At 41.4% G+C, this 26,829-nt stretch overlaps 1 protein-coding gene across 4 annotated transcripts in view; it reads left to right on the forward strand.

The window, feature by feature from the left end:
• GlcAT-P (Glucuronyltransferase P) overlaps positions 1-26,829 on the forward strand; it is a 1,177,810-nt gene that overhangs the window by 487,777 nt on the left and 663,204 nt on the right. The window contains exon 1 of one of the 4 annotated variants that reach the window (XM_067140866.2): positions 19,181-19,236. The exons of the other annotated variants lie outside the window; for them this stretch is intronic. The gene's annotated coding sequence lies outside the window, so the exon portion shown is untranslated. Of the gene's footprint in view, positions 1-19,180; positions 19,237-26,829 lie in introns of those variants that run through there. 4 annotated transcript variants of the gene reach the window in all.

Here is a 26,829-nt window from a genome sequence, read left to right on the forward strand (position 1 = left end):
CGATTAGAGGCATCGTGCATGGCGCAGACCACATGAAGCGATGGATCCCGCCTGCCTCGAAGGTGTCGTCCAGGGCGCTGGTGTCTTTCTTATGGTCTGGCGTGCATTTTCCTGGTATGAAATGGGCCCCCTAGTTGTTCTGGAAGAGACTTTGAATGGTACGCGGTATGTTGAGCTGCTCGGAGACCATCTCCACCCATTTTTGGCCTTCCAGTGCCCAGACGGTTCTGCGGTGTTTCAAGATGATAACGTACCGCCACATCGCTCCCACGTCACCCGGGAATGGTTCCAGGAACATGCAGCGGAGGTCCAACGACTGCCATGGCCACCCAGGAGCTCCGATATGAACCCTCTCGAGCATATCTGGGATGTCCTGGAACGCAGGCTTCGTGCCATGGATCCTGCACCCACGAACAGACCAGCATTGGCGGCCGCTCTGCAAACGATTTGGTGTCAGCTGCGTCCAGAGGACTACCAGGGACTTGTCGACTCACTTCCACGGCGTCTCACTGCAGTTACCAGGGCCGCTATTAGGTGACTATCCCATGACATTTGCTAAGTCAGTGTAGAGCACTGTCTGTTATGTCTTAACTACGGGGGCTGGTTATGCGGTTGTATGAAAATTGCAAAAACCAATGGCGGTACCATGATGGGGCATACGAGGAAAGATGAGCAGTGAGGTAGTTTGTTATTACTTTTCTCACTCGGCCAGAAAATGCTATTACAGCACGACCAACACTATGAATTGCACCTTTCATAACGGCTCCGTGGTCGAGGCGTGCAGATGGGTATCTGTGAGAACAATGTGTTTAAGTCACTTAACTGGGATATTCCAATACCTGTTTCTGTAAACGGGATATTCCAACTCGTTTCATGTACTGTATGTGCTGACATTTTGTAAACAGCATTTTTCATTCACCTGTCTTGGCAATCAGTTCTATATAGAATGAATGACACTAGGATGTATTGTTTTAATAATTTGCTGTACGTCGCACCGACACAGATATATCTTATGCCGACGATGGGATAGGAACGGTCTGGGAGTGGGAAGGAAACGGCCGTGACCTTAATTAAGGTACAGTCCGAGCATTTGCCTGGTGTGAAAATGGGAAACCACGGAAAAGATCTTCAGGGCTGCCGGCAGTGGAGCTCGAACCCACTGTCTCCCGGATGCAAGCTCACAGCCGCGCGCCCCTAACCGCACGGCCAACTCGCCCGGTGTAGGAATTATTAAGACGTGAATGGGACAGCCGTCCTTAGTGTTAAACGGATATCGATGTCGGACACACAGGAAAAGGGAAGGACTTATTTTGTGGATCCCAAAAGTTCGGGGACTGTGAGCGTCAAAAACAAAACGCAATCAGGTATTTATGTTAACAGTAATTTCGCTCGTGGATAACGAAACAGTAGCACGCGCGGGCTCTTTCTTCTGTTCTTATTCATGTTTGTGCTTTGAAGTAAGAAACATAGATTTTCAAGAACAACGTGCAAACATGAAATTTGTCAACGTTTGGGGAAACACCTTTGGAGACCTTCATAATGCTAACGTCAATGAACGGTGACTCTGAATGCGATGATGAGGTCAGAAATGTTTGAGTGACATCCCCCTTTTAAAGAGGGACGAGAGGCCATCACCAATGACGAGTGCTCTTTTTGACGTATTTAGCATCGACGGTTTTAATGTAAAAAGAAAGGTTGTGTCCCGTTTGCCATCACAGGAAAATGTGTCTCACTTGCGATCACTCCAGTTATAGAAGAAAAAAAAATGCGAAGAAAGACAAGTTCGTGTCTTATTTGCGATCACTGTAAAATTATTAGTAGCTTAAAAGGGTTTTCCAACGTCCATGCAGCAGGCAGACTGCTAATTAGGGCGTACTTCAGATAACCGTGTGATAAAACGAACGAGTTCAGAGATTCGCCAAACCCGTCCCCTCTCTCTTGACCGGTAATATTAGTCCATATACTGCTAATAATAAGAGTTGGCGCCTGACATTTCTTACAGGGAGGTCCGTTTACTGCATGCCTAGGCGGGATAGAGGGAGTGGCTGTGTGGTTGCCATGGAAACGAAGGGTGGGGCGACTGCAGTTGCCATGGAGATGAAACTTCAGGGCAGGTCGTCTTGCTGGGAGTTGCCAAACCTGTCACTGTCACTGATAAGAACCTGATTGTTTGTACAAGAGTGATCGCAAATGGGACGACACCGCCTGGCCAGGTAGTCTACAACAGATCACAGCGGTCAGAATGAAGGGGGAACAAGTGAGCCGGAAGCGAGGGGTAAGAGCATGTAGTAAGGAATGCTGGAATGCGGCAACATCGTGAAATGGCACGTGCAATGTTCCTCCCTCCAACCTTACCTGTCAGACACCAACTTTAGTTAAGTCTAGTATAGTTTTCAGCATACTTATTCAAGCTGTAGACATACATCTTTGAGGTAGCCATTGTTGTTATGTGCGTGATTACTTACGACATAGAGTTAATTGAGGCGAATAGAGGCCTCGTGCTTTATACAACGGATCCTCTTACATAAATTTACGGGAAAATCAAGGATGTTTGGTGATTTTGGTATGCTGAAAACAGACTAAATCCACGTGTAAACGAAGACTAGTGTGTCAAAACTATACAGTAGCGAGGGTGATGATCATCAGTGCGTTCCTGACGAGCCGGACTTGGACGTAAAGGAAGCTATATTTCGAGCGAAGAAGAGATCTCGTCAGGGTAACAGTGCGGCAGTTCCTCAGATATTTTGACGAAGAAATTCACCATTTCCTAAACAGGTGTTACGAATTCATTACGAGGACGCTGCAGTTCTACAGTTTAAAGAGCACGTTGTTCCGAAGCAGAAGCTATGCTCAAGGGGTACAAAAAGAGCCAAGGGGTTCCGAGAAGGTTGTTCTTCGTTGGGAAATCCTAAAAGTGTCTGACGGGGAGATTTTTCTCCTGGCCGATAATGGTGCAAAAGTTGTGTGGTTCAAATTTGGTGAAGGAAAAGGAAAGGAAATTTTGATACGAGAAAGGTATTTCTTTATGGACGGGACATTCATAAGCTGCAGTAGTAAATTTAATAAAGTATATTCTATAAATGTCGACCCTGGACGCACAGAAGACGAATCAAACGTTGCACCAGTCGTCTTTGCTCTTCTTCCTGACATAAAGAAATTTATTAACGAATGGTATGATTGCTTCTACGAGAATTACCTGATTGGCAGCCTGAGATGGTATAGGCCTGTACTGAATTTGAAATGCCGACTATCTCATCCTTAAAGCAGGCATTTCCCTCAGTTAATATCCGCGGGTGTGTTTTTTCACCATTATTTTAATATCATTTTACCCAGTCTCTCTGAAGAAGGGTTCAGCATATTGGTAATACTACAGTATACAAGGAAAATGAAGACGTCGGACTGTGTATGAATGTGCGCTGCCTTCTCAAGCCTGAAAATGTTGATGACTGGCTATATATCCACGGGCAAGCACCGGAAGAAGGAAAGCCCGTCGAATTGCTTGACTACCTCGTGGACCAAGATCCTGAAGTGCCACCTGAATTATGGAACTACTACCGGCGACGTCATAGGACGAATAATTCTCTAGAAGGATGGAATCATAAACTGAACAGTCGGACAGAAAGATCCCAGAGTGAACGACTTCATCAAGTACTTAAATCTGAAGCTGAGAAATCTAATCATACCTTTCTGAGGACGGGCTTTAATTTAGGAGTGAAAAGGAAATAGCTCAATAAGGAGTTGGATGGAAGAATAGCAAGGATTACTGGAAGATACGAAAAAGATTCTGAAGTTTAAAAGTGTCCTGTGACAATTTCTTACGTTCTGAAACTTTACTGATGCCAAAAGGGCAACAAGGTCTTCAATTGAAGACCGAGTATGGCACCCGTGTAGATCCGTGGCGTCCGTGTATCCCTTGACCCCCCTGTTTTGAAGCTAGTTTGAGGTGACAAGACAGACTCATTTCAAAACTGTTGAGGCTCCTATCAAAAAAGAAGAAACGCAGTTCTGGCTGGCGCTAAGAATGGACATTTTCGCATTATCATTGTAGAATTATTATTTCTTAAACTTATTTTAATCTAAACATTTTCTTAGGGGTAAGTTTTGGAATTTTATACATCTAATTCGAGCGTACAGACAAAATTATAATTTATTTATATAGGTGAAAGTAGTCTGAGTAGCCGCACATGTTAATATACTACGGCTATGGAGCTAAGCTATGCATTCGGGAGACGCGTGGGTTCGAACCCCACCCTCAGCTGTCCTGAGAATGGCTCTCCGTGGTTTCGTATTTTCACTGTCAGAAAATTGCCGGGACAGTTCCTATTCATAGGCTACAGCCGATTCCTCCCACCTCTTTACCCAATTGCCTTCACCATAATATTCTCCATTAGCTCTTTGACTGAGGTTGATATCAGGAAGGGCATGCGGCCGTAGAAACATCATCTCATCTCATCCCCGATTCCGTATCCAGAAATGGGACTAAGGGGTAGTTGAAAGTAGGTGATCAGGCTACATTTTGAGCAGTTGTTTACTTAATGCGTCAGTCTGTATTTGAACAGTTGAGCATGATTTAAGCGTTAATTTAATGAAAATGAAAACCTACAACCTGTTTTCCAGTCATTGACCGGGTCAGGGATGTAATGAATGAAACATATATAGGCTGTTATTACAATGGGGTCGCCACTCCCAAGGTGATTTATTAATGAGTGATAAATGCTATGAAATGATAATGGAGAGTGTTGCTGGAATGAAAGATGACAGGGAAAACCGGAGTACCCGGAGAAAAACCTGTCCCGCCTCCGCTTTGTCCAGCACAAATCTCACATGGAGTGACCGGGATTTGAACCACGGTATCCAGCGGTGAGAGGCCGACGCGCTGCCGTCTGAGCCACGGAGGCCGTTAATTTAATAGTGTCCCATATTGTATAATGGGGAAAAGAAAGTGTAAATTTATTGCTAAGTTGGAGTTGACCGACAATTGATTCGCACTGTCAAGGAAGCAGTGTGTTACACCAATAGCTTTGTTTTGAATCTGAGAAGTCTAAAATTCAACGGTTTTAATGTCATCCTTTTGTCTGATTTTTAAAGTTCATTTGACCACCTTTACATTCGCAACCATCTGGCAACCATAAATAAAAATTACATTTGAGTCCTATTTAGTCTCTGCTTTGTCTGTTCCGATGTTAACACTTGGGACTCAAACGGTAAACGTAAGTAACTTAATGTTTCAACATCAGAATACTAGTACGTCGTTTTCGCCAGTTACTTGAGGGCTGTCCCCCTGTACCAGTCCTTCAGTAGGGAACTCCCTCACAGCAACCTGAGTGTTTGTGAGTCATTACTCATTACAGTACGTTCTCACTTATAAGAGTGGTCGCAGATGGGACAATTCTTAACATGTAAAAAATAAATTAGTCAGGCATTCTACCTGAATGATCGCAAATGGGACAATACCAAAAAAACAAAAACTTGTGACGCAGTGTATTCGCCAAAATCATCGTCAAACTCAAGTAATGACCTGCCAGCATTATTAGACAAGGACTGTCCACTTGGACGTTGGTCCTAGAGATTCTCACCAACCATAGAACTTCTTTATTCCACATCCCACGTATTCAACTTAAGAGAACACTCTAGGGATTAAAATCGATAATTTGGTCATTTTGACAAAAACAATTTTATGTATTAAATTGGAAGGATTACGATTCTGATTTCTTTAAACGAAGTTATTCTGTTCAATTCAAATTATTTATCACTTCAAAATGCTCTCTTTACCGATCTGCACACAGCAAAAATGGGCGAGCCGTCTGCCGATGTCATGGCCATGTTTCCATTCATTCAAATATGTATGTTCCTTGCAGTGTCGTAGCAATTGTGCAACTGACACACTACCAATAAAGGACAATGCATGAAATGTAAACAAAATTAAATCTGCCCTTACTATTTACACTTTATCATTGTACCAGCACTGACAACATAGAAAGTGTCCAGCTGGGGTATCGTCATGCTGCTTATATGGCAGAGCTACACCTGAAACACACAAGTCAGCAATTCCCACTCCACTCCACTGAATATGAACGTATTACTAAAAATTGTTCCTGTGTACAGAAGACTGACATCAGAATTACTTTTAGCAAGATGCAGTGCTGCGAAGAGACAAAATACTAACGAAAGTCTCCATGCAGTGCCCAAAAGGAACCTTCGTTTCTAAGAACCACATTATATTATCTGTGTTAGAAACAAATTCAGTGGTCAATCAAGGACGATATACTGTAGTATAGAAAAATGAATATACGGTGTTTTTGAAAAATTATTACCTGACAAATTCCAAATATGAATTAATATCGAAACGAAACTTAACGATAAGTAATTTGAACACAACTTTAAAAAATATTCTTTTCATTAAAAAACTAGGGGCATAAGGGCACTTCATGGGGGCAAATGGACAAAATTTATTTTCACTCACTGTTTTTTTTTCTTAAACACACTTGACAAACAAAATATTGATCTTCACCAATTTCGACACATTTAGCATGAAACCACAAACAGCAATTTGAACACTCCACCCTGTTTTCACCTCTTTTGTATAGTTTCTTGCAAACGGTACAGAAATCATCTTTGTTGCTGTTTTTGCTCCGTGACTTCTTTTGTTGAGACTTCATTTTCCGTTCCTTCAGCTGGTTGATACAGTCTGGTGATGTCAACATTTGCGAATCCTGTGTTTTATTTCTTTTTACTTCGGATGTAGACGTCGATGGTACAGGACTTAGCTCGACAAAAGTAGTTTGTGTTGAAGGTAGCGCATTTTCTGGCATCTCAGTTGACTGGATGGAACTTGTGGTGTTGTGTAAATTTCTCCTACTTCTTCTTTTACCTCCACATGGACGCTGCCTGGCAGAAAGACTTGTTCAGACATGCGATTAGGATTGAATGGATAAATTCCGTAGCTCTCGAAGCCGTGAACTGCATTCCCTACTGAGGCTGCTCAGTTCCAGCCTGGGAAAATATTCCACCAAATGCTACCTTATTGTTACCCTTTCCAGGATTTCGTTTGATGTACAGTCTGCATGCATCATTATAGAATGTTTTAGAGGAACAAAACATGCTACGTCTAAGGGCTGAAGTTTGTGTGTGCAGTGCGGGGACAAGCCTTCTCCAAATTTGGAGGATCTGAACTATGAGATCCATGACCATCAAGAATTAACACTACAGGGCCGGGAAACCTACTAATAATATGGACAAGAAACTAAGAAAACTGTTCCCATTTCATATAATTGGACTCGGAAAGAACTACTTTTCTTCCCGGAGGTATTCCAGTTTCATAGTCATCACTGTACCTCTGTCCCTTCGTCACAACAAACGGCGGTAAATAATTTCCTGTAGCAGAAACGCAAACCATGACACTGACTGTTTCCCCCTTCTCACAGCTCCTTTGGCAAACATCTTTCTTGCCACGTTATGATGTGACTTTCTTTGGTTTGTAGATTAACTGCAAATCTGTTTCATCACCATTGAAAACGTGTCCTGGTTTATCCCAAAGATTATAGTCTTGAAGCAACTTGTGTAAGTTGTTACAAATACCTCCGGTCTAGAAAGCCAAGAATAACGGCCGAGAGGATTTGTCGTGCTGACCACACGACACCTCGTAATCTGCAGGCCTTCTGGCTGAGCAGCGGTCGTTTGGTAGGCCAAGGCCATGCAAGGGCTGTAGTGCCATGGGGTTCGGTTTGGTTTTTATTCATACCCCTTTGACGAGCAAAACATAAAGCCTCGGCAACGCGCACACTCTAATTTTTGTGACGAGCAAGCAAACGCCGTACCCAGTCAATCCCAGCCATTTGCTCGTCATTATGAAATGGATGCCTAATTCAATTTGTAAACGCATAACGGTAATCAAGAGAACGAATTTCCTTGTATGTAAGATCAATTGAATCAAGCTTAAGTATGTGTTAAACTAGCTGCACTTCAGTTTCCTTACTAAAGACGGTGTGCTGCCTAAATTTAGGAATGCTCACTTTCAAGATTATTCTTCATTTCTAACGTGTTCCTTGGTACAGAAAATGATTTTGCTGCTGTAGCTAACGGCACGCCATCAGTTTTAAACGCTTTGATTGCAGACTCCATATTATTCTCCTCTGCCCAAGAACAACGGTCAGTTACTCGCTCGCGAAAACGAACCATCCTGAAACAAATACTTAAGAAATTATCCCTGTACCTATATTACGCAATACTATATGTATTAAAAATAATGGAAGTATCGTAAGAATAATTATATCCTGTGCTAAATTAATTATCTTTAATTAGAAACTCCTTATTGTGTTGAAAACTGTTTTTCACAGAAAGAATGGCAGTGTCCGCCTGCCCCCAATAGCAGTATTCTTAAGTTAATTCCATAAATGGTCAACAGATGACAGGAACGTGCAGAGACCTTTGTCACATGTACGCCGCACTATGTCCTGCACGTGTTCCGTATTCCTACGCAAATCACGCTATCCCTTATTTACGAAACATATTTATCAGCATGACGTTATTGATATGCACCTTGTGAGCTCACCTGAAATAGTATTCACCGCCGATACGGCTTACTTATCTTCGATATTTCTGGATTCCCCTTCCGTCTAATAACACACACACACTAATCTCTCAGAACTTGCTTCTTCTGCAGCATTACCAACCTTAGCTGAAAAAATACCCCAGGATTTCGTAAGGGATATTCGTTTGCCCCAAACTTGCCCCTACATTTGTGTACAATTGCTTTAACTATTGCATAAAAGGAAATTGAGGTATGAGGTTTGACATGAGTGTTTTTGTACAAGTTTTCTTACGTCGCACCGACACAGATTGGTCTTATGTCGATGATGAGATAGGAGAGGGTTAGGAATGGGTAGGAATCGGCCGTGACCTTAATTAACATAACAAGGCCGGGAGGTTTCATACTAATAAAATGGACAAGAAACTCAGAAAACTGTTCCAATTTCATATAACCGGACTCGGAACGAAGTACTTTTGTTCCGGATATATTCCAGTTTCGTAGTCATCGTTGTACCTCTGTCTCTTCGTCACAACAAACGGCGGTAAGTAATTTCCTGCAGCAGAAACGCAAACCGTGATACACACCTTCTCGCGTGCTGCAGAAGAAGCAAGTTCTGAGAGATAAGTGTGTGTGTTATGACACAAATGCAGACCACATTACGTTCCACCAGTCAGTTACTGCATTTGCCTGTCCGACTCGTTGGCTGAACGGTCAGCGTACTGGCCTTCGGTTCAGACGGTCCCGGGTTTGATTCCCGGCCGGGTCGGGGATTTTAACCTTAATTGGTTAATTCCAATGGCACGGGGGCTGGGTGTATGTGTTGTCTTCATAATCATTTCATCCTCATCATGACGCGCAGGTCGCCTACATGAGTCAAATAGAAAGACCTGCACCTAGCGAGCCGAACCCGTTCTGGGACATCCCGGCACTAAAAGCCATACGACATTTCATTTCATTTTACTGCATTTGCCTGGTGTGAAAACGTAAAACCACGAGAAAGCATCTTCAGGGTTGCCGACAGTAGCGTTCTAACCCACTATCTCCCCAATGCAAGCTCACAGATATGCTCCCTTAACTACAGGCCAATTCGCTCGGTTACACGAGTGTGAATAAGCTCACCGGAAAAAATGAGTTACCCCTGGAGTAATCATTACGAACGTCATTTAATACCGTGTAACTCCGCCTCTGGACTTAATAACCGCCTGGATTCGGTTAGGAAGTGAGTCCATAAGGTACGTCGCATCCAGGATAAGCCACTCGCTGAGGATTTGATCGCGCAGTTAAACCAAATTGCGTGAGTGATGTTGTCGGCGTTTTACCCGCTCTTCCAACATGTCCCACAAATTTATAATGGGGTTCCAGTCATGTGATTTTGCAGGCCAGTCGAGATGTAAAAGAGTGGGGGGAGTGTTCATAAATGCAGTTTCATGTGCGTCCACCCGGATTAACTTTGCTGTTGTCATGTTGAAAAATCGGGGTATCTATAGCATGCTCATCATGCAGATGTTGGCTGAAAAGAAACACCTGATCATCCAGAATGTTCAAATAAACATGCTGGTTTATGTTAGTGGTCACCTCAGTGAGCGGGCCCAGTCCACGATAGGAAATACACCCTCGCAACATTTACAGACCCATCTCTGGCTGAAACTGACCTTGCTCACATCCAGAATGAAATGCTTCATTTGGCCTTCGGTGCACTCGACGACGTGCGTCATTAGAACACAGGCAAAAACGTGATTCGTCAGACCACATTACGATCCGCCAGTCAGTTACTGTCCACGTTCGATGATTTCTAGCCCATTGAAGACGCTCAGCTTTATGTGCCTGTGTGAGCAGTGGCCTCTTGCGAGGTGACTGACTGACTCATAATGTTCATAGCATGCAGTTCCCGTCGCAATGTTATCTCGCTAACAGGTTGGGACGCCCCTTCATTCACTGACTGCAGCAACCCCTGTTGGGTTTGGAAGCGATTTTGAGTCACAAGCCGTGGAACGCTTCTCCGGTCCCTCTCAGTCAGGATCTTTATCCGACCACAATTCTGACGTCGTGTTTCGCAACCACGGGTAGTACACCACTGCTAGTAGACACGCTGAACATTCCGCCGCGAAACACCAACAAATGCAGCACCTCCACGCACCGTATGTCCATGGGCACGGCCAAACACGAATGCCCCTTTATGCCACTCTGTCACATCCTTAATGTACCCAAGGTTTCTTATACTGTCTGCTTGAAACATCACGTAGAGGCAGTGCGCGTGCGGTTGAGCACACTGCGCCATCTGTACAGGCTTAGCGATCCGTCTGTGCGCGTGTAGTAGGGTGACTATTTTTTTATCCGGTTAGCATATCATAACCATAGCAAGTGGACCTTTAGCTTTTCGTTGAATCCGAATCATAGAAGCATGACTTTTCATCTTAAAATCCACATGCCTTGGTCGGTATTCAGACGGCTGCATCGTTGGTGAGAAACCAGGGATCAAACTCTCCTAAACATTGTTGTATTCCTAAGATTTTCTTAACGAGTCCTCTATCTTTAAATAGTATATTAGAACGGATTTATATTAAACTACACTTTATTCAGCGGTGGTCGAAATACTATAACAAGATACGAAGTCTATGTCAGACGCAGTTGGACACCACCATAGGAAATGCGTGATTTTTCTAACAATAATATTTCCCATTAAGTCGCACGTTGATAACGCAAATAGAAATGACATTAGGTAAGTAGGTACGAAATTGCTTTGTGTATGTAATTAAAATATAAATAAGATTTATGGAACTTTTCTAATGCTATATGAGATTAAAAACGAACGTATTGCGTGAAATTAATTTTTCTATCTAATTCTTACTGTGACCCTGTTTTACAGGCTAAAGGCTAAACAGAATCCAATATTTTAATGTGAGGGTAATATTTAACACTTACACGAATCAAATATGGAATAACCTAAAAGAAACTACACTTTACTTTGTAAACTCAACGTGAACTGCATAACTATAGTGCCATAGCTTTTTAGTTAAAACGAACGATAATGCATGTATGTAGAGTTCTTAGCCCGAATGCTGGTGAATCTTCAGCTGTCATAGGTATCCTAAGCGTTACTGAAGAGGTGTGGGCCTACGAGGGACATGAGGAATGAGGTAGTTTCCCACTGATTCCGTCTTCGAACCAGAAAAGGCTGTTATATTTCAGCTTGCCAAGCGCACTGAAGTGCGTTCATCAAACGTCACTATGAGGAAAACTGTCATGCCAATCGTCATAGGGTCTGGCTGCATATAGAATGGTGTTACTTTTAATAGTCATACCTCAAACACTTTCATATCGCCAATGCCAGAAACGAAAGTACTGTAACAAACTTCGGTTATTATTTTCTTTTTACCTGTTTCATAAATATTTGCCATCGAAATGATTACTCATTACTGGTATTTCATCCAAGGACTGAGGGATTCGTAACTTCAATTTGGTGTATTTTACTAACGTATATAAACGCACTGTCAAGTTTTCTTTCGTATTCGAGGGTTGTTACTTTAAAATGTAATCCATCTGTAAGATACCCTGCCTGACAGCCATGATGCATCCGTAATCGCTACAAATTATTCAGCAGAAGTGGTGTTGAGTATGTCTCGATGATATTGGTAAATTTTTATCAGTAACGTGAGATTAACCCGGTGTGGAAGAAAATGATATTCCTTCCTATTACTTTTAATCCAAGACTGAGTCTGTCTTGTTTATGCCGTTGTAAGATAATGTTTACGTTTCCCGGATTTTACCCGACGGCACTTTTAACGACCTTCGCAATCAGAGAACAACGGAATAAAGACAGGTGTTTAAATATCTAGTATGTTATTTCCCATTAGTATTAACTTCTTCTTTCTCTTCTTTCTTCTGGTGCTGTTCCCACACTCTGATGGAGTAGTGGGTGCGAACTGTGTCGCAGTGTCGTACTGGTGGACTCGTCCTTTTTTACAGTCATATAGGCTACTCATCCTGACACCAACTTAATGTGAAGTAATGTATTCACTATTGTGTGATTAGTGTGCCGTGCTGTTTTTCTATGAAGGGAAACAAAGAGAAACATCCGGTTTCCTGTTCACAAGAATTAACCAGACGTAATTAAAATTCCGACTCAACGGGGAATCGAACCCAGGACGCTCTGAATCGAAGGCCTCGAAGCTGACCATACAGCCAAGGAGCCGGACCCCCATTGGTATTCATTATTAAAACATTAATTTTACTAAATCAAAGGTGATGTGGTTGTGAAGGTGGTGAATTTTTTTTGCTATTGGCTTTACGTCGCACCGACACAGATAGGTCTTATGGCGACGATGGTACAGGGAAGGGCTAGGACTGGGAAGGAAGCGGCCGTGGCCTTAATTAAGGTACAACCCCAGCATTTGCCTGGTATGAAAATGGGAAACCACGGAAAACCATCTTCAGGGCTGCCGACAGTGGGTTCGAACCCACTATCTCCCGAATACTGGATACTGGCTGCAGATAAGCGACTACAGCTATCGAGCTCGGTGATTATTATTATTATTATTATTATTATTATTTCAGAGGGCCGCAGATACGACTCTCGGATGAGGCGGGGATTTTAATCGCGTCTCGTAATCCATGTAGCTCGGAGAGTTTTTTTGTGTTCATTTTAATACAAATCTTCAAATACACACATCACATGACAAACCACCACAGAAACACACAAATAGTGGAAATATACTTCCACATACGGCTGAGGTCAGGAAAGGCATCCGGCCGTAAAATTACACTAAGTTCATTCAAAGTGCTGGTTCCAAGTAACTGGGAAAAGGCCAGAAATGCTGGGTGGATCCACAAAAATTTCGGCTTTTTAATTTTTAAGACAAGGCGGAAGGCACAGCTAGTATAGTGCGCGTTTGGAGGTTTATGGAGGAGGTCTCCCATACTTTAAAATTTTATTGTTAATTATTATAATTGTTCAATTATTTTAATAAATATTTCCAGGGAGTGGAGACGCGATTCTCTCAACTGCAGCATAGACAAATATGCATTTACTGGGCTTGTCACTCCTATGCGCTGTCTAAATGCCATCACTAACTCTGTTCGCACTTCACTTAATGCTGTTGAGAAAGAGCTGTCCGGTATTTTACAATAAAGTATTCGGTAAGATTCACCCTCTTGCCGCGCGTCAGTCTGGAAGTGCCGTGCCGGGCTGAGTGGTTCAGACGGTTGAGGCGCTGGCCTTCTAACCCCGACTTGGCAGGCTCTATCCTGGCTCAGTCCGGTGGTATCTGAAGGTGCTCAAATACGTCAGCCTCGTGTCGGTAGATTTACTGGCGCGTAAAAGAACCCCTGCGGGACTAAATTCCGGCAGCTCGGCGTCTCCGAAAACCGAAAATGTAGTTAGTTGGACGTAAAGCCAATAACATTATTCAGTCTGGAAATCTGACACTGTCAATATGGTTTGTTACGATGCAAGTTTGTATTAAGATCTTAAGCAACTTTGTAACTGTATAATCACGCCGTGAGCAATTCTATTTTACGAAGAGAAGGTTGCATCACAGCTTGTCGCATGCGCAGTTTTTTGACAATTTTGCTCTTTTTCCAACGGTAAGTTTTAACATAAAATTCAACTCATGCAGACACGAGTCACAAGTGTTTTTGCTTCTTTTATCGAACGTTTGGTTATGTTTTCATAAGTGTTTCTTATGTTGTTTATCATTAATATATTCTTACGTGCAAACATTGTGATTAGAAGAGAATAAAGCGTACTACTGGAACAATATTATTTGACCTTTATGCCGAAAGACAGAAATTGGTTGGAACAAGCGACTCGGAACAATTTGACTCCGCCGTCGCTGTAGATACTGCATCCACGACTACGTGTGTTTCATTTAATACTGACGCAGAAGTTCCATCTGACTGCGTGTCCAGCGTGTCGTCTGTAAATATTCATAATCAGCTTCAACCTAGAGATCAGCTTCATGGTAAGCAAGCAGCGTTATTATTTTTCAAAGATGGTCCATTTCAACCTAGTCTTAACAAATATCCGGAAACGAAAGCGAAAAACGTTCAGAATTATATGGTTCGCAGAGTATAAGTGGCTTGAATACAGCATTGCAGGAGACAAAGCCTTTTGTTTTCCCAGTCGTTTATTTGGTAGCAAAGATTCTTCTGATGAGACATTCATTTCAAAAGGGTTAAAAACTGGAAACAAGCAGTCCAGCGCTTTAAAGAACAACGAAGAACGCCTTCTCATCTTAATGCTTCGCAATGCTTGGCAAGAGGTTCTAAAATCCAAGGAAAATGTCGTGAGAAAGATAGAATATCTACCCAACATCAGGAAGAAATGACCAAACATCGTGAATAGCTTTAGATTCTGTTTCAGTTTTCGCTTTTCCTTGCAAGGGGACGTAGAGAACATGAGAGTTCAGACAACAGAGATAATTGTGTAGAATTATTACGGCTGAGATCAACAGATAATATGTTGTTGAAAAAATGCTTTTAGACAGAGAAAGGATTTTTAACTATGCTCATCACGATGTACAAAATGAAATGCTTGAAATCATGGCAAATATAAGCAGGAACAGCTAGGAAAAGCAGGCATTTGTCCATGTTGGTTGATGAAACTCAAGACATTTCACATCATGAGCAGATAACACTTGTAAACAATTGATAGAGAATCTGCCACCTGGGGGACAACCCTAAATGCAGATTGATTGATTGATTGATTGATTGATTGATTGATTGATTGATTGATTGATTGATTGATTGATTGATTGATTGATAATATATGTCACTGAGAAACTGAAAATCGGAAAACGCTCTGTTGCTTAAAATAATAACGATTTTTATAAGTTGCATCTCTCTGTTTAAGGAACTTGTGATTGACCCTAGAAATATAATTACTTACTGTTACGACGGAGCAGGAGTGATATTTATAGGTGTGGCAGCGAGAATGAAAGAAAACATTGCTTCATGCATTCTCTAAATCTTCCTCTTGTAGGTGCATATAAGAATATTATATACTGTTTCATTGAAGCTTCTCTCAAACGGCATGCATTGTTTGCAACAGTTAAGAATTTAGCTTATGCAGTCAAGCCAGTCAGTGATGAAAGTAATGATTTGCCTCTCAAAGCAGTAAGTGACACAAGATTTAGCAGCTGATACGGAAGCCTGTGAGCCATTCAACAGCACCTGGTAGATATACTGCATACTTTAGAAGTAACTGAAGCTTCTGACCCAAAAACTGGTGGTGAAGCTCTTGGTTGATAGTGTGCATCACTAAGTTTCAATTTGATTTGGACTAAATGTTATGAAAGTGTTTGAAAAGACAAACGTCCTTTCCAAATACATACAAACCATGATGTATCGGTTCATGAAGTAGTTGATATTGTGAATAGAATAGTGACGTCTGTACATGATTTTAGAAATGAATGTGAATTCAAAAACCTTGGTCTGAAGCACTTTCCTTTTGTGAATGTTTCATTTTCGAGGGCCCAACTGTTCAACGCAAACGAAATGTTCCACAGAAACTTTTTTTTGCTAGTTGCTTTACGTCGCACCGACACAGACAGGTCTTATGGTGACGATGGGACAGGGAAGGGCTAGGAGTGGGAAGGAAGCGGCCGTGGACTTAATTAAGGTACAGCCCCAGCATTTGCCTGGTGTGAAAATGGGAAACCACGGAACAACATTTTCAGGGCTGCCGACAGTGGGGTTCGAACCCACTATCTCCCGAATACTGGATACTGGCCGCACTTAAGCGACTGCAGCTATCGAGCTCGGTCCACAGAAACTTGGTGGAGGATATGTTCATACGGGTTAGGACTCACTTGAAGACTTTTATTTGGGAACATTTTAATACCCTCTACTAGACACCTTCTCTGAGAGCATCAAGTCACGTTTTGAAAAAGCAGCTAACTTTTCTGGGCCATATGGAAACATTACTGACTGCTTTAATGAAGAACAATTCGGTTTGTAGTGACCTCATCAGAGAAGCTTGCTCAGCAGTGAGTGAAGCGTTTGGGATTGAAAGTGATACTATATCTGCAGAAATTAGTGTGTTCTCTAGGAAAGAGCCTGAACAAACAGATTATAAACTGATATCAAAGTTAGTACAACAACTTAAATCTGAAAACATCCACAACCAGAAAGTATTTACAAACCCTTTCAAGAATTCAAAGCTGTTTCTAACTGTCCATGTATCCACTGCGTCGGCAAAGCGGTCTTTCAGTGTCTTGCAAAGAGTGAAAAAATTATTTGAGAAATTCAATGCTTCAAGAACGTCTATCACACTTGGTAGTATCGTCCATTAAAAAAAATGGACCTAAACGTGGATTGCTGCGTGGAAGTCTACGCTAGGCGAAAACAAAGTTGTTTTAAAACTGGAAGAGTTAATATATGACCGTGAGAAGTCTAATTTATAATGTGTGTGTTACTTTATATGATTAAATTAATTGTATTGCTCTAAACACTTAATTAAATATTTTTATTATTTAGCGTAAGTAATATTACTCAAATGGGCTACCTGGCCGAGGCGGTAAAGGCGTGCTCGGTTCGCCCGGAAGGACGTGGGTTCGAATCCCCGTCAGGAAGTCGTAAAATTTATGAAACGAGATTTCCACTTCCGGAGGTGCATATGGCCCTGAGGTTCACTTAGCCTACAAGAAAAATGACTACCAGGTTAATTCCTGGGGGAAAGGCGGCCGGGCGTAGAGCTTACCACTCTACCCCATCACGTGCCGCGGTTAACAATGGTGGAAGCCTTTACCTTCCACTCCTCCAAGGGCCTTCATGGCCTGTATGGAGGTGTCTTTGTCTTTTTAATATTACTCAATATTTTTATTACTCCTTACACACTTTGTAGACTAATGGGGCATAAAAGATGGCCTAGAGTGAACTCACTGGTTGGAATTTGGCAACTTATCACTTTATAGTGCTTATTTTCAACAAGGCATACTTTTGAATGAAATCATTACTGATCATCTGTGACTTTTTAAAGTATTTATATTTAATTCTAATACATGCTTAATTGTTCTTTCGGTGAACTTTTTATTGTATAGAATTAAATCAAAATCTCAAGAAGCTATTGCTACCGCAGTTAAATTGGGCCAACTCAACTGTCAACCTTAATTGTTCTGGATAAATTCGTTCAAATGCGTGTAGATGCATATAAGAGCTATTTTGTTGCTATTTTTAAAAATGTTGTTGTCTAACCCCCGAACACTATACCCCTCCGCTATTGGTACATTTCGTTTTCTATATTTTTTGGAACCACTTCTAATTCCCAATCGCCGCTACTGGACTATCGTTGATAGAGAGCTGCGATGATTTGGAATCTTCTGAGAATTAACGCCTCTATGATAATAAGAAGATGATGAAGAATAGAAAGTTACCAGTAAACAGATATATTATATAATTAGTTATACGAGAAACACAATAATTACGATCACATTTTAAAGACAATAACCATCACATACCTACAGGTTCCACCAAACAGGCTACCCTCTTAAACAATGGCCAATCCCAAACTACACCTTCAACTTCAACGATTAAGAACAAAACAGGAAGGGGATAAATAAATATTGTTTTCGAGGTCAAAACATGCTGGATTCCTGAGATACGAGCCGGTCTCAACCTGTACGTTCAGAGATAAAGTTAACGTAAGGGGGAATGCATGATAATGATCCTGGTTGTTTTAAGGGACCTAACATCTACGTCGTCCGCCCAAGGGAATAAATTAGTGACAAAGTCAAACCTAATTCAAATTTTTATCCACGTGGTACCACCGAACAATTTGTATAGTAGGCAAACTACTCCTAGTCCGAAAAATCACCTACCGACATGACCCTTCGTCGCAAACCATCAGACATATTAACGAAGTGATCGCAAAAGTGTCCCTCCAAAAGGGAAAATAACACAAGAAATACTTCCAGACATCCAGAAATCGAACGAGTAGGCTGCGCGGGTCATGTCACGTGGGCTGTAATCCCACTGCCAACAGCCCTGAAGATGATTTTTCGGTCGTATTCCATTTTCACACCAGACAAGTGCTAGGGTTATACTTTAATTAAGGCCACGGTCGCTTCCTTCCCAGTCCTAGCCTTGCCCATTCCCATCATCACTATAAGACCTGTCTGAGTCAGAGCGACGTAACAGCATTAAAATAGATACCAGGAAGTGCGGTGTTTTTAACTGTTGGAACTATCAGCAACGGGTGAAATATCATCCCACTGGCAGAAAATACACAAGGCTGAGTGGATCAGACGGTTGAGGCGTGCCAGGAAATCTACCGTCACGAGGTTGACGTATTTGAGCACCTTTAACACTACCTGACTGAACTGTGATCGAACTCGTACGAGCCAGTCAAACCTGTGGCATAAATAAATTGTATATGGTATGAAGCTTTGAGCATTCAGAGCAACATTCTGAGCTACTTTTGGGGGGGGGGGTATTATTAGAGCCCTACGCGGATATACAAAATATTATCCGCATCCGCAAAATAAATCCACGAATATCCGCATCCGTCCAGCGATCTAGTTATTATTTCCTTCACTTTAGAGTGTCCTTCATATTTTCCGGGCCATGGTCTCGCGATAAGTGTAATCGCGCTAACTCGATAAGTGTAATCAGGTGTGATGCAATGCGTCATGCGGCCAGGTAGAGGTAAGTTTATCAGTGTCCGTCAGTCGTGAAACGTGCTCGGGCCACACTCCTCTAGTCCATCGCAGGTACGTATCTCCTCCAACAAGTAGAAATATCCTCCATGTATAGAAGCCTTAAGATACGAGTTCTATACTTACACAGTGCCTGATGTTTTGCACCCTATGATAAATAACGGTGTCTCATTTACTTCATACGAAGTACAAACGGTGCCGTTCGTACAAATTGAAGGGTGATTGATTTGCCACCGACATGTTACAATACATCGAGCAACAGTTTCTGGTGATCACGAGACAGTTTACTAGTAACTAGTGAGTTGCGAGTGATTCTAGATCGTGAGTTGAGTTTGTATATTTTTTAAAATTTACTTCCTATATGACATCGCACTGTCTCCGATAGTTTTTCGATGACACTGGATGGGAAAGGCTCAAACTACATCCTCTAATGCGAAATTAGGAAAACACAGAAAACCATCTTCAAGGTTGCTGACAGTGGGATTTGAACCCACTATCTCCCAAGTGCAAGGTTACAGCTTTACGACCTGTACTATTTAACGAGCTTCGTCGGCAATTGTGTCTTAATGCAGCGTAAACCTCTGGTAGAGGCGGGGCTTGAAAATGAACCGGCATGCCGTTTTGGTTCGAGAAAAACTATAAGACGGCATTGTTCTCTTTCGTGAAGTAACTAGATACGCAGTCCGGCCCCACGGTGTAGGGGGCAACGCGGCCGCTTGTCACCCGGCGGCCCCGAGTTCGATTCCAGGCCCGGTCAGGGGTTTTTAATTGTAAATGATTAATATCCCTGACCTGGGGACTGGGTGTTTGTGTCTTCCTTAACATACAGCACTCTACACTTCCCCAATTCCACTTACACGTAGGTTCCCCTCAAATGGTGAAAGTAGTGGCAAAAGATCTGCAGAGGTCGACGCCACGAACAAATATAAAAAACTAGATCTGCAAAAATAATGCAATATTAGCCGTGAAAACAGATAAAGGAATAAGAATCCGTGATAGGGTGCTTCTTTATTTTTCTAGTGGCTTTACGTCGCACCGACACAGATAGGTCTTATGACGACGATGGGATAGGAAAAGGCCCAGGAGTTGGAAGGAAGCGGCCGTGTCCTTAATTAAGGTACAGCCCCAGCATTTGTCTGGTGTTAAAATGAGAAACCACGGAAAACCATCTTCAGGGCTGCCGACAGTAGAATTCGAACACACTATCTCCCGGATGCAAGCTCAAAGTTCCGCGTCCCGAACCGCACGGCCAATTCGCCCGGTATGGTGCTTCTTTTAGAAACCATTGTCGGTCTCCTGTTACAATCTATCATTGCTGGACGAGCGTGGCTATTTCCGTAAGCGTACACAGTATGAGTGATTATTGAAAGTTCACGATTCATCGATTTGATGTTTATGGATACTTTAGTAGAATATATTTTTGTAGTGGACGTTTTTATAATTGTTTCTGGTATGTTTACTCTGGTTTATTTACAAATAATAGTTAATGCATAGAAAATTATATCAATTATTTTTAACAAAATGAACACACAAAGTAGAGAGAGAAAAAGCACGAACAAATGCCATCTTTTTCCTGAATATCGTGAGCTATTTTATGTCACCGAATCTCACACTAATGCCCATTTTTAGATGACAGGAATATATTTGTTTAAATTAATGAATCGCGCAAACGAATGATAAACTTGTATAGAGTCTGTCTTGATGAATATGACATATCAAATGTTTACGAGCACCAAGGTGAGATCATACCCGTCAACATCATCTCCAAATGTCAGCGCCCTGCGTCTATTTTTTTATGGATTTTTCATTTATTAGAAATAAAAAACGCACTACAGTATCTCACTTCACATGCTGACAGTAATTTTGTTCCTATCAGCAGTTGAGTGGCCATACAATTATATAAAAGGGATGGATAACAAGCGATAGGGAGGAATCACAAACCGTAGTAACATCACACGCGCGCGTTTCATGATTTTATCCTGAGTTTGGCTAACCACTTTGATGTTAGCCTTTTAAGATTTAGTCACTCATTACGCCTTCATTAAAATACATATAGGAAAGATCCAAAGCCTGCTATGATTTTGTATTCCTTCCTGTAGGACCACCGTTCTTCACGTACGCACCGGCGAAGTTTGTGTACTTTTCTTGGTATTGTTGCTTTATGTCGCACCGACACAGATAGGTCCTATGGCGACGGTGGGATAGGAAAGGCCTAGGAAGTGGAAGGAAGCGGCCGTGGCCTTAATTAATGTACGGCCCCGGAATTTGCCTGATGTGAAAATGGGAAACCACTAAAACCATATTCAGGGCTGCCGACAGTGGGGCTCGAACCCACTATCTCCCGATTACTGGATACTGGCCGCACTTAAGCGACTGCAGCTATCGAGCTCGGTAGTTTGTGTACTTTGAACTTTCGAGGTGTCTTGTGATGCAGCAGTATGTTGCTGTGGTCAACCATAAAAGTGTGTTGTTGGCTGTACTCGGGGTGAATACATAATCCAAGTTAAGGATTCGATCTTCTGCTGTAGGGTGCAATGGTGTTAGTAGAATTTTATTTATGATTGCCATAGTCCATTGTCATACATTTTCTCCGGTACATTTTGTTATCCTGTGTCTTAAAGTACCTATCTGCTGACAATATTCACACTGATTGAAGTGTATCTATGTATCTTTCGTTGGTATCGCTTCATTTGTGTAAATATGTAATATCTCCTTCCATTTCAGTGGGAGCCACTTGTTTTCTACGTTTCCCCAAATTATATTCCATCAACGGCTGGGGTGCTTATCTTGTACTGGAGGGAGTTTATTATTCTGTAGCATTATGCGCGTGTATATTCGCTTCGTTGTGATGTGTGTGTCTGCACTTTTAAGTCCGGTGGGTGTGCAGTTATCAATTCCAATATTCGTTTTAGCTGAGCCGGTATGTTGTAGTAAGGTGGCCTTAGCCCTGTATTGTGTATTATGTTGTTCATTACATTTTTGGCATAGGTATCTCCTTCTCTGTGCTGGCTATTAATTAGTGCAGAAAATGTAGCTTCGACTGATACCAGTCCTAGTCCTTCTTGTTCGATACAGATGTGTTCCGGCAATTCCGTACACCTTTCCACGACGTGAATAGTAACCAGCGGCCAGGCCTATCTTCTTTATCGTTAGTAAAGGAGGGGGTAGAATTTATGCTATGTGTCAAATTTCGCTTAGCGTAAATGTGTTGATAGCCCATATTTTTGTACTATATTACGATTTCGCAGATGTTGGGATTTTATTGTTGTTCTAACTGTACCAAGTATCCTATTGCAGTTGTTGTTAGTCATTTCGGTGGAAGTCGTAGGAAACGTGATCCTCAGGATCTTAAATATTGTCGTAGATGGTATCCGTAATGTCCGGGTGGGCCAAGTTCCGAATCGTGGAACCGTCGATTTCTGTACTTTAATCTGTGCTCCTGAATGGTGTTGGTAACTTTAAAGTACGGACCTCAAGTCACTGAGCTGGTCTGGGTGACTCAAGATGATTGCAACGTCATCAGCACACAGGCCTACTTGTACTTTAAGGGTTCAGTTATTCAACTGGGTTCCTAGGAATGTTGTGTCCAGTTGTCTGATGAACGGTTCCATGCGTATGGCAAGGGGGATCGAGGAGAGTAGATATCCTTGTCGAATAGATTTCCGAATTCGTGTAGTCTTGGGGAGAACACCATTAATTTGTTTTCGTGTCTTTGAATTGTTGTAGATGTTCTATATCGTATTAATGACTGTCTGAGATGGCGAAACGTATCATCACTGATCACAGAAATGAGTGTCGCACACGATCAGATGCCTGTCAGAAGTCAATGCTAACAAGTTCAGCGTGCTGTCAGGCTGTTCGGGTGTGTACAATACGAAATGACATAAGTTAGTTAATACGTGAATGGTATTAGAGTTATGTAATAAAAGATGGTTTTCATTTTCAATTAATGTATGGAGAATACTTGTCTTTATGCACCTAGGGAGGAATTTTGCAAACAGCTCGTAGTCCGCTTTGCCGAGTGTCAGTGGGCGGTAGTCGGATAATGTTTTATGTGTCCTCAGTGTCGGTACCAGAACCACTATTCCTTCAGCTAGGCAGTTATATTGGTTTTGACAGGTGAAGATTTCTTGGAATAACACTAGGAGGTCACCTTTAATGAAACGCCAGTAGCGTTTAAACAATTCAGAGGATATGCCGTCAAGCATGGTGACTTGTTACACTTTGCACCATTGACGACTAATGTTATTTCTTCTCTTGTGAAGCTTGTTTCAAAATATGTTTTTTCTCTGAGTATATGTGTAATTCGGTTAATACATCCGTTTGTTCTTATTAATTTGGTGATGATATTTTTTTACTAATTTGTTCTTGCTCTTTCACTAAATAATACGAGGATGTTCTTTCATCTTCCTCTAATGGCAGGGTACGTGTTCTTGCCTAAACGTCTTGTAGATCTTTTTTCTTCATCTTACATCAAATGTGTTTAATTTCGGATATTTTGTGTTGTTTATCGTGCCCTTGTTACGCAGGGCTTGCTGATAAAAGTGGAAAGTGTGTCGCCTTTTTGTGGCCTTGTCGAAAGGCAATATTCGAAAATGGATTTATATTCCTAGTTTAAATACATGTATCCACCAAGGACGTTGTGAAGAGTAATAACGTTTTCACGTAGTTATTTGTTCCCACTTTAATTGGAATGATTGTACATGTTATCATCAGTATATATTATTTATCTTCCAGTATCCTCTTTCTAGAAATGGAGCAGCTGTGTCGGTTGTTAGCTGAACTAAGTACTGAAAGGGACCAGGATTACCGAAATGCTATCTACTGAAGGAGATAACTCACGGTAGATGTAAATTCTATCAAGTCTAGATACGATATTCAGTCGGAAGTGTGTACATTCGACGAAATTCCCATGCATCTCTGAGGTGAAATTGCTGTACAAGTTTGGCCAAAGAAATTGATTTGTTAATACGGGAAGTTTGTCCAGTTGGGACCAAATCCAACGACTTTGTTCCCTCTGGTGTTCGGTTCTTGTACACATAGAAGTTTTAGTACATGTTTCGGTTTTAAATTACTAAAGTCAGATTTTGTATCAGTTCCTGCGTTGGGACAACAAGACAACAGATAACTGTACAGTTCCTACCTAATAATAATGTGCAAAACGGCGATAGACCGCGTGCCGCTATCGTAACAACTTCAACGTCCGTTTTTCAGTTCATACAATACTGTTCACCTGACAGAGTTGTAGTAGGTGTTGACTTAAATGGTAGGACTTTCTATATATGTAATATGTACTGTGAATCTGAGGATGATGTAAGTTAAGTTTTATATGACCTCAACGAACTCTGTGTTGATTTGAAAGGCAAGTCCCTCTTAATATTTGGGGATATTAATGCTAAACACAGTGCATGGGGAAGTTCTGTGACCGATAATCGTGGAAATCAGTTTTTCTATTCTTGCTCCTCCAATAATCTAATATTACTTAATGATAGACGAATTCTAACTTTGAGTCGAAATGATAGTAATAGTTTTATAGATGTTAGTGTCTGTTCACCTGCACTTTTAAAACACATTGTGGAATGGGAAGTGAGTGAAGCTCCTAGCCTTTCTGATCATGGACTTATTGTTATAAAAATTAAAACAGACGCAAATAGTGTTAGTGCTAATGAATCCATTACACGTATTTTTAGAAGATGAATTCTATCATAGCATTCTATAATGCCTTTGTACTAACTAAATTGGAATATGCTAGCGTTGTATGGAATCCAAGGTTCGATAAATACATTAAGTTAATTGAAAGAGTGCAAAAACATTTTGTAAGATCCCTACATCACCAAACGCATGGCTTGTACCCACTTGTGGTGCCATACAAAAATGTACTAACCAGTGTCGGAATGACCAGTCTTGAAAATCAGAGAAAAATAATCGATGCCAATTATCTGCATAAATTATATTAAACAATAAAATAGATAATATGAGTTTACTGTAGCTAATGAATTTTCGCGTACCTCGCTTGCACTCAAGAGAACGCAGCACGTTTAGCTCTGACGACCGCCCACAACTGTTCACCACTCTATAGGTTATGTAACAACTAAAATGAAGCGGTTAACATAGACAATAACTTGGACTTCGACATGTCAATATCCAGATTCATACAATGTTTTGCAGCTACACTGCCACTTCACTAAAATTAACATCCCACTGAAAGCTCTTAAAAAGTTAATGTAGGTACTGAAAAATTTAGTTATTAAGAACTTTATTCTTAGTTATTAAAATCTAAGACACGTATCAATGTAACTGAATAATTGAATGAATAATTTAGTTACTACAAATTATATTTTTAGTTATTAAGATCGAAGACTTGAGTCAATGGAATTTAATAAGAACTTTAAAGATTTTTAGCTTTACTGTAATTGGGTTTTACTTCTCTGTTGTAAACCGGCAATTAAATAAATAAATAAAAATCAGTAACAACGGATAAATGGCAAAAAAGTCTAAAAGGAAATACGAAAGAACGCGGAATAATGCAATGGCAATTGACGCAGAGACGGCTGGATTCCAACTGATAGCGCCAAGGGCTGCTACTTTAGAGTGAAAGTAAGTTACATTTTTTTTGCTAGGGGCTTTACGTCGCACCGACACAGAGTAAGTTACCTGGGTAGTAGCGGGATTGCTATGACAACGATTACGTCACAGACTTGGCTGGCGAAAATTCCTTTTCCCCGTGCCTCAACGGGAAAATGCGTTATTGTGATTTCTCAACAGTACTTTTCTCCCATTCTCTTTCACGGTTAGATGTACACTTTTTCTTAATTTTCTAGGGTTAATAATACATCATGGAGTATATCATCTTCATAATCTGTCTATTTGTTCCTACTTAATGTAGCATGTTAAGCTATACTGAATTAATTAAACTTTTGCTATTATGCTTACCATATGTTGTATTGAGGTCATAATTCTACATTGATGAAATGTCAACTACAAGATGGAATGTATCCATATTTTTATTGCAAGCTCACCTCCTGATTCGTGGCATGCCAACTCACAGCGGGAGGCGACCCAACAAAACATCGAACGAGGTCAGAACATTTCGGAAGACCTCGGGTAATTAATGACAAAATTCTGGCTAATAACCCTCATTGTGAAAGCTTTCGGCAGTCATTAACAAAGAAATAAGTAATTCAGAATTTTGGGAAATATTTGATGAAGCTAAGTCCACAGGGTGGAAATTAGGCTCAGAGAGAAGGTAGCATCTATCCTGGCCGAGTGGAACACACGTGTCAAGGATATACGGTCAAAATGCGCGGGAACCATCGTGCACGAAATTAATTAATTAATTACGCCCGTTAAGGAAACAGGAAAAATCAGCGAACAATACCGTCTTGACTGGAAAAATTGGTGGAATCACTGGGGTGAGTCTCAAAGAAATAGGTCCAGTGGTCATCAAATGGAATAACTGCACAACAGTAGATAACGCCTCGCAGAGCGTCTCTAGAGAATGCATAAATATCCCCTCCTCAAGCAAGAGAGTCAGTCATCATTCAGTTGTCCGAGAGGGTGCACCTGCGTATAGTGACATTAAGAAGCGGAGTTAAAGTATGCGAAGTAGACTTGGAGACCAGTTGGCTTGAGGGATGAATGTTTCAC

The sequence above is a fragment of the Anabrus simplex genome, chromosome 2, assembly GCF_040414725.1.
Source record: "Anabrus simplex isolate iqAnaSimp1 chromosome 2, ASM4041472v1, whole genome shotgun sequence".
In the NCBI taxonomy this organism is placed as follows: Eukaryota; Metazoa; Arthropoda; class Insecta; order Orthoptera; family Tettigoniidae; genus Anabrus; species Anabrus simplex.